The sequence below is a fragment of the Coffea arabica genome, chromosome 3e (genome assembly GCF_036785885.1).
Source record: "Coffea arabica cultivar ET-39 chromosome 3e, Coffea Arabica ET-39 HiFi, whole genome shotgun sequence".
Taxonomy (NCBI): Eukaryota; Viridiplantae; Streptophyta; class Magnoliopsida; order Gentianales; family Rubiaceae; genus Coffea; species Coffea arabica.
Window position 1 is genome coordinate 34,871,138 of NC_092315.1, and position 7,765 is coordinate 34,878,902.

The following is a 7,765-nucleotide window of genomic DNA, read 5'->3' on the forward strand; positions in this document are numbered from 1 at the left end:
TCGATTGGCTCAAAAAAATTAGGGTCATGCGTTGCATATTATTTAGTTGTGTGAACTTGGGCCTCAAAATAAGACCCGACTTAATTATGACACGAGTTTGTGTGCCTTATGAGGCTTAGCCAAAATAAAGCCTGACCCAAACAGTTAATTATGTAATTATATATATTTTTATTTATAATGATTATTTAATAATGTGTGGATATAATACACATAATATAATTTATATATATTAGTGAAATAACATAAATAAGATATGCATATTCTGTATTATTGTGAATTTATTGTGACCTCAACTAAACCCGAATTAAGCTCAAAATCTTAACACATTTAAGTCGATTGTTGGCATATTCAATCAAGTTTAAAAAAATAAAATTCTCTAAATTATTATTTAGCGGTGTTTTAGTCAAGTCAAATTTTTAGTAGTTTTGTTGAAGTTAAGTTATGATAGTTTTATTGTTTAGGAATTAATATTTTATTAGAAAATTTCTTGTGGTTGTAAAACTTGTTTACCAAGTCATCTAATCTATAAATAGGAATTCTTATTATTGTTGTCAGTTGAAAAGGGTGGAGCATTGAGAGCCTTGTTATTATGTATAATTAATGATATATTATTGATTTATTCCTCTTCTCCCACACATACTATTGTGTGTGTGGTTGCCTCCTCATATATATATTGGTTCTATAAAATTTCTCAACAATCAAAAATTATAATCCGTGTGAACCATCTTGTGACTTTGATTAGTCACAATCGGATGAAGTGTTTTGATACAAGGAAGGCATGGGAGGTTTATAAAAAATATATTCAATGAATTTGATTTTCCTTAAGTACAAACGTTGGACTTCAAATCCTTAAATAGAAAAAAATAACCTTGAATCCTATTCTAATTATAATATCAAAACATAAGTCAACTCTATTTCTCAAACTAATTGTGACACTGAATCTAATATAATTATCAAATAACAAATCAATTTCTAAAACTATTAAGATTATAAATATGCTTGATTTAAAATATATCAACAATGCCTCCATTAAACCAAGTTTTCCAATCTTTCAAGTTCAACTCCATCATGAGTAACAATTTCCATGCAAATCTCTATCGCATTGTAGATGACGTGCAACTCCAATTGTAATTAATCCTTAGTTTCTTCTTCACACATTGAGGTGAACGAAACATGTATTTTGCATACAATTTTATTGCTAATTCTCCTCGATCGAAAAAGTCATCCAAATCGACCCATTCGCAATTAGATCTACCATATTTTCTTGAATAATAATAATCCACATAACTTTCAACTAATAAATCATGCCTTCCGTAGTCTTCTTCAATGGCAATAGTTTTTACCACAGAAATTTCCAACAGATTCAACCACCTTAAAAATATTGTCATGCATGTCTTCTTTCAAATCAAAACTTTCACTAACAATTTTTTCTCATCTTCATCAACTATCAAATTAATGCACTCACTGACAAATTCTTGTTCATCAATCACACAAACAAAGCATGCAAATCATAATTTTCAACTGTATAAAAAATTTCACAAGTACTTTTTCATTATCAACAAACACATCTTCCAAATTAAGTTCCAATGTCAAAACAAATATTAATTTATGATTAGAGTAATAATCATACTCCATTAAAATATACCAAAGATCCGACCAAAATCATTGAGGTGATTGAGAATCAGTAAAGACTCTTATATAATATTTTTCAACCATGGATTTCTGCATTATCTTGAAAAACAACTTGGCTTTCCTTTTCTTATCTTCCTTTAATAAATCATGGAAAGAATTTATTTAGAGAATTTCATCCAAATTACACTTTTTGAGATATTTATCCATTGTTTTCTCCCATTCTAATCTTTCATCATACGTGCTTAGTGTGTGCAAAATTTTTAATTTTTTAACATTGACAAATTCTCTCTCTATATCAACTCTAAACAATTTATGTACTTTTACAAATATTTTTCTTCCCTACCTGAAATTCTTGGCTTCCTTTGCTTCAGCCTCGATCAAACTCAACTACTGAGTCAACTACAACAATTCAGCAGGACCTTTTTTCTGATCACTGTATGACACTAACAATCTCAATAGAGTCCATCTTTTTAGACCTCGGTCAAATTAGGGTCACTTTTCCCTAATTATCAATTAATGAAAGAGTACTCATATATTAAAGGATTGGACCATGAGGGTCGGTTTGGAGTACTCATTCAGTTTTTGGATTCTACTTCTGGCATCAGAGCCTGGCTATGAGGTTAGTCCTATGCGTTTTCACTTTTAGAGAGTTAAGGCATAGAGTTGTCAAGAGGTATTCCGTTTCAGTTGACTGAGTTAGGCCACAAGGTTGGTCATGGAGTATCCAGTTGATGAGAATTAGACCATAAGATTGATCCAAAATTATCAAATTGTTATGGGTGTACTACGATAGTGATAGGAGAAGAATCCCTATCACTTAAATTGTGATTATCAGAATCACAAAGTAATGAGTTGTCAATAAATTGACATCAAATTGTATAACGAAAACAATCTATCCAGATGCGTGGATTATTGTAACAAGTTAAAAACAAATTGAGTGATGAGATAAATTTATCCAGGTGCATGGACTATTGCAGTAATAAGAACTTTTGAAGATAAAGAATTAAAATTGATGTTAGCAGAATTTGCAAGGGAGGTTATTGATAGTGATTGCGGTGAACTTTATTCATTGAAAATTTTGATTTAAGGGAGACAATGTTGACATATTAATCAAACCTAAAAAATAGAGCTATCTAAATTGTTATTTAGCAGTGTTTTTAGTCAAATCAAAATTTGAGTAATTTTGTTGGAGTTAAGTTATGGTAGTTCTATTGTTTAGGATTTAGTATTTTATTAGAAATTTCTTATGGTTATAAGACATGTTTGCCAAGTCATCTAGTCTATGAAAAGGAAGTCTTATTATTGTTGTCAGGTGAGAAGATTGGAGAATTGAGAGCCTTATTATTATGTGTGATTAATAATAAATTGTTGATTTATTCCTCTTCTCCCTCACATACTTGTATGCGTGTAATTGTCAACCCATATACATTGATTATATGAAATTTATCTCCTATAACTTTTAGTTGGAATTTTTGGATTCTACGTTGAATATGAACTTTATACATTGAGCCTGAAGCTGGAGGACTCTAAAATCCCAAAAGCTCTACTTCATTTTATGAATTTAGTTTGGACATGTCAAAATCCTGCTTTTAAGATCCGATTGATAATCCTGCATATAGATAACTATTTGAATGTCAGTGGACATTTTCTTATGACGGTTGCGTAACTAGTTGTAAGACTTGAGATCATGTAACTTATACCATAGAACAGTGCTTTGCAAAGGTGTTTATGAAGTGAGACTTGGGGCCGGGAGTTCCTAACACACTCTAAGGGTTATAAGATGGAGCACAAGTGCTGTGGTGTGGACATTTTCTTATGACAGTTGTGTAACTGGCTGTAAGACTTGAGATCATGTAGCTTATACTATAGTACAGTGCTTTGAAAGGTGTTTATGAGGTGAGACCTAGGGTGGGGTGTTCCTATAATGCTTCGAGGGTTATAAGATAGAGCACAAGTGTCATGGGGTATATGTTTGAGATGATGAGGTATTCACTTGGAGCCTTCACGCACGCCTTTGTTTTGGGGCATTTAAGGCATGCAGCCTAAAGCCTTTTTTTTAAAGCTTCAAATTGAATGTCATGTACACTGGCTTGTACTTTTTACAAGAGATGACTAAATCCCCAATTAAAAAATTCCTTATTCTCTCAAATTCAAATCTCCCAATTCCCTTCAACCTCATCACCAACTATCACTCTCTTAGCCTGTCACGCCCTGGGTTTGTAGGCTTAGGATGCGATCAGAGTCTCAGTAGCCAAGTCTAACTCCTTGGGCTCCATTTTCATTAAGGCCAAAATGGATATCCCAAGTTGGATTTGAGTACTTAGACTTTACTTCAGTATTGGTCTATAGCACTGCATTTTTCCTATGTTGGACGGGGTACCACTTTCATCCTTCTTTTAGGCCTTGCATCCTAGGAAAGACCAATCTAATACCATAATTCAGACTATCCACTCAATTGTGTCGGATTCTAGAGGTGGCTACTGCACGTAGACTGACGTAGCACTTAATTCCAAACTATCATGCCCAAATCCGGGCCCTTAGGTCGACATAGCACTTATTCCAACAACACCTCGGACCGGACTTGCAACATGTTTATACTTATAAAAATCCACTAGAATTTTAAAACGTATAGTTACTAAATAAATACATAGCATATTCGAATCCATACATTTGCTAAACACCCTACTTTATACTCCCAAAGTCAAAATGTTAATATATTTGCCTTTCTCTTATCTTCTAATTGTACATGATCTTGATTTGTTGATCTACAAGGAAAAAAAATGTGGATTGAGCAACGTATGGAGAGTAGACAGTATTTACTCCCCTGTCAGATCATGTAACTATATACATACTATATTTTTTCAATTTCGGTCAGACGACACTACATGCATACATCAAATAAAAATATTTTGCATCTTTCGATATATTATATATTCATATTTCATTGAGAGTGAGTGGCATTCACATAAGTAGTCTTCGTCCGATGTGGCACTTAGTTCCTCAAGTTCTTGGTGGTCCCCACAAAACATGAACACGTAATGACATGATCATATTTATAGAACATTCTTTCAAATCATAAAACATGTCAATCATTTCATTTCATTTGATAAAACATAACTCATAAATAAGTACATGCAATATCCGGTTTCTGAATACTCAACCGATAGTTTAACCCCTTCTAGGAGAGTGGTAGATCAAGTATTTTCCTTGATTTTTACTTGATCTACCCATGCATGAGTCATTGGCTGTGGATCATGGCTACCATGACAATTCATAACCGATCAAGTATTTTCGCTAATCTTCACTTGATCATCATACATGACAGGATTATAGCCGTTACCGTCTATTTCATGACCGTTTATATCTTTTCATAACATAACTCATTTCACACATTATGTGTATTTTTCTTTCATTTCATGAAAATATGCCACTGATTTCATATTTCTTAGTATAGAAAATTATTTCAAATAACCATACATGTTTCGTTTTATGTAGAACAAAGTAAAGCTTTCACTTGAGAAAACTCATATATATAAATTTTATAGGGAAAATCGCCATTTTCGTCCCTAAACTTTTACACTAAAACCAATTTCATCCTTTATGATTTTTTTTAGCCAATTTAGTCCTTCGACTATTTTGAAGTCGCCAATGTAGGACTTTTGCAGCGGCGACACCACATTTTACATATTCCGTACAATCGGTGATGGGTATATCTGTCCTTTTAAATTAGATGGACCTTTGACCATAGTTCTCCATGCTAAGCCCCAGTTTCAACATCCTATGGATCCTTGAACCAGACTGGTTTGGATCATCAAGGCTGAAACCAGAGGTCAACAAAGCAGTCTCATAAAGCAGCCGCACCAAGTCTCTAACTGATTTGTCATTCCTCGGCTCTCTTCCTAACCTCCTTAAATCTTCCTCGGCTCTCTTCCTAAGCTCCTTAATGATTCCATTGTCTGGGTTGATCTCCATTGTTTTCTTGCTTGACATGTAAGCGCTGATACTGGTGTCCCTTAATGCTTGAGCCTTCATAATCCTCTCCATGTTTGCTGTCCAGCCATACCCCCCAGTGACCAAGCAGCAAGGAGAATCAACCATCCTGTCAGAAACCACCACTTTCTCAACTCTCTCTCCAAGAATATCCTTCATTACTTTACAAAGATTCTCAAATGACTTTTTCCTCTCCTCCCTTGCTGCTTTCTCTTCCTCAGACTCATCGAGCTTTAAACCTTCCTTTGTTGCAGAAACAAGTTTTTTACCATCATACTCTTTCAACTGTGCAACAGCATATTCATCAATGGCATCGACCATGAAAAGCACCTCATATCCTTTCCTTTTAAGCTTTTCCAAGAATGGAGAGTTCTCAACAGCTTTCTTGCTCTCGCCGGTTATATAATATATGTCCTTCTGCCCTTCCTTCATCCTTGTAACATATTCCTTCAAGCTAGTCAACTCATCCCCACTCTTTGTGGAGTAATACCTGAGAAGATCAACAAGCTTTGCCCTGTTTTGGCTGTCTTCATCAACACCCAATTTGATATTTTTGGAGAAGGCGTCATAGAACTTAGCATAATCCTCTTTGTTCTCTGCAATTTCAAAGAACATCTCAATGCACTTCTTGACAATATTCTTCCAGATGACCTTCAAGATTTTGTTCTGTTGGAGCGTCTCACGAGATATATTTAGTGGGAGATCATCCGAATCCACCACGCCTTTAACGAATCCAAGGTATTCAGGAATGAGCTCCTCACAATTATCCATGATGAGCACCCTCCTGACATAGAGCTTGATGTTGTTCAACTTCTTCCGTGTGTCAAAGAGATCAAAGGGTGCCCTCCTTGGAACAAACAGAATAGCTTTGAACTCTAGTTGTCCTTCAACAGAGAAGTGTTTCATAGCAAGATGATCCTCCCAATCATTTGTCACCTCTTTTATCTTCTTCTTTTCCTTTTATCCTTGTCTTTCTCGTCATCTACTTCTTCAACTTCTCCTTCCTCATCCTTCTTGGTTTCCTCATCTTCATCATCTTGCTCTCTTTCTCAGTTGTCTTCTCAACTTCATCCTAGTGGTTCTCCGCTAACATCCCTCGTCACAGTGAAGGATCCACCTGCTTGAGATTCCCAGACATATTGTTCATCATCATTGTGCTTGGTCGTCACAACCACCTTCTCAGCAATGAGGTAGGCAGAGTAGAAACCCACACCAAACTGCCCAATCATGCTAACATCAGCTCCAGCCTGCAATGCCTCCATAAGCTCCAGCCCGTTTGGATCAGGATTTTGTTTCTTGATTTGAGTGTGTGAGAGAGAGTTTGTGCAAGTTTCCAATAAATCCAGATGAAATTTTCAGTGAAATTCATCAGAGAAGAAGAACTATGGTCAAAGGTGGTCTAAATTAAAGAATCTAATTTAAAAGGACAAATATACCCATCACCGATTGTATGGAATATGTAAAATATGGTGTCGTCGCCGCAAAAGTCCTACATTGGAGACTTCAAAATAGTCGAAGGACTAAATTGACTAAAAAAAATCATCAAGGAGGAAATTGGTTTTAGTGTAAAAATTTAGGGACGAAAATGGCGATTTTCCCAATTTTATAAAACACAGAGGAGTGACCACTATGCATCTCAATCGGCTTGCTTGAAGAGATCTTAATTTGCCCTAAGGCAACTTCAACCTACAGCCATAAATATGTATACCGCCATTAGCTCATATGTGTTATTCTTAGAGTGCTTACCTCTGTCTTAAGTAACCCTGGAAAACATATCTAATCCTTTATGAAAAGTACCTAAAAGTTTTCTAAAGTGGAAGGACTTCCCTTTTGAAACTTTCCTAATTTAGAGAGTTTCTCTTTTTTGAAGGTTCCCCGATTTGAAAACTTTTCCTTTTTTATTTTAAGAAATTTCCTATATTCATATATTCATTAAAAACTTTCTACTTTAGTATATACTACCCCTCATTAATTCCAACCGGATTTGAGTTTGGACTTGACCATAGAGCTAAGTCCATTCATAGAAAATTCTTGTTTGAATTTATAATTGGGTTTATGATTCTCCTGGGCACTTAAAATAGTAATTGAGTTCATTTGACCAAAATTGGGTCCTTCTAATAACATTGGATTTCTAAAATAATTT

At 34.8% G+C, this 7,765-nt stretch overlaps 1 pseudogene; it reads right to left on the reverse strand.

Annotated features, from left to right (window-relative positions):
* Positions 1-5,358: 5,358 nt before the first annotated feature.
* Positions 5,359-6,885, reverse strand: LOC113737542 (heat shock protein 83-like; annotated as a pseudogene).
* Positions 6,886-7,765: the final 880 nt, after the last annotated feature.